At 39.8% G+C, this 1,781-nt stretch overlaps 1 pseudogene; it reads left to right on the forward strand.

The window, feature by feature from the left end:
* The first annotated feature begins 1,356 nt into the window (after positions 1 to 1,356).
* LOC112836135 (U6 spliceosomal RNA) lies at positions 1,357 to 1,450 on the forward strand (annotated as a pseudogene).
* Positions 1,451 to 1,781: the final 331 nt, after the last annotated feature.

The following is a 1,781-nucleotide window of genomic DNA, read 5'->3' on the forward strand; positions in this document are numbered from 1 at the left end:
AAAACTGGACCAATTCCTTACACCGCACACAAAAATAGACTCAAAATGCTTGAAAGACCTAAATGTGAGATAGGAGTCCATCAAAATCCTAAAGCAGAACACAGGCAGCAACCTCTTCGACCTCAGCCGCAGCAACTTCTTCCTAGAAACATCGCCAAAGGCAATGGAAGCAAGGGCAAAAATGAACTATTGGGACTTCATAAAGATAAAAAGCTTTTGCACAGCAAAAGATACAGTCAACAAAACCAAAAGACAACCAACGAATGGAAAAAGATATCTGCAAATGACATATCAGATACCAGCTAGCTCCATCTATCATTCTACAAATAAAGATATTACAGTTCAAGAAGCCTATACAAATTGTCAGAGTCAGGTTGAGAATCTGGGACTCCTGACTCACTACTGGGTCAGCTCCAGTCCTACTGCCCTGTCTTGTTAATGCTAAAACAAAGCAAAGTCCCATGTGGTTTTCAAGACATTTTCTGAAATGTCATGAAGAGATTGTTTTGTCATCTCTCTTTTGCAGACCCAAGTACTGGAGTCATAGTGCCTTGATTTAAAGTCTAGCTCTGTCATTTGAAATGTGACATTAGCAGGTTACTTAGTTTTCCTGTGCTTTAGTGTCCTCATTTATAAAATGGGAAAAATGCAATGCCTTCTTAAAGGGTGTTAAGACTAAATGAGATAATACATGTAATTAGTTTGCAGTTGCATTAGGCACACAATCACCATATCATAAACAGCAGCTATTATTATTTATGTTATATTTCTGATGCATTAGCAGGCAAGGTGTTTCCACTGTAAGGTCAGAGGTTTGGGAACTAGGAGGGTGATTATCTGTCCCTTGATACTCACAGGTCTACTCGGGTACACTTCCTTAGGGACCTGGATCAGATTGCTATCATAGACTAGAGCAAAGAGTCAGAGTATGTCTCATCCTCATAATTTTCCAATAGGTTAATTCATTACAATCGGCCAGACCCTGAGCTGGGCTCTAAGACTCCAGAGATGAAAAGGATGGAGTGCTTCTTCACAGTTCAGCCAATCAAAGGCCCCTCAACAAATGAAGACAGTACAGTGGAATAAGGCAAACTGTGTTGAGGAAGAGGTGAGACCTAATATGTTTGCCAACAAGGCTCCGTAGACAGCCCCAAAGGCCACCAGCAAACCTCTTTGCTTTAGAACTTGATGAATGCCCGAGCTGAAAATCCAGCCTGGGTCCGTAGGAGTAAGACTGAGGGACAGGGAGAGGATTACTTGTCTTTGAGCAAAGCTCTTTTCTGGGCCTTTGATCCCTCACCCATAAAATGGATAGATTTGTTAGGATCACTAAGTATTAAAGAAGAAATATGTTTAATGCTCACTCAGCAGCACATGTACAATACAGAGAAGATTAGCATGGCCCCTGTGCAAGGATGACACACAGATTTGAGAAGCATTCCATATTTTCAACTGAAAAATAAAATTCATAAAGAAAAAAAGAAGAAATAAGTTTGGCACATAGCAAGTACGTACTAAATAATAATAATAATAATATACCTTAAAGAGAAAAAAAAAGATGGATCCATTAAAATGTTCTCTGAATTAGATCTAGGTTAACTTGTTCCAAAACTCTTTAAAAAAAATCCCATAAGAAAACTGAACTTGTAGCACTGCTACATCAAGGAGCTAAATAGACAGATTTAACTCCAGAGAAGTGCCGGCTTCCCACCCCAACCAAAGCTACAGAGCTGCAGTGAGTGTTAGAATCAAGGGCCTGTGGTCTCGAAAGTTGAATCCAA

The sequence above is a fragment of the Callorhinus ursinus genome, unplaced genomic scaffold, assembly GCF_003265705.2.
Source record: "Callorhinus ursinus isolate GAN/ISIS: 27379988/994484 unplaced genomic scaffold, GSC_fseal_2.0 scaffold4, whole genome shotgun sequence".
Lineage (NCBI taxonomy): Eukaryota > Metazoa > Chordata > Mammalia > Carnivora > Otariidae > Callorhinus > Callorhinus ursinus.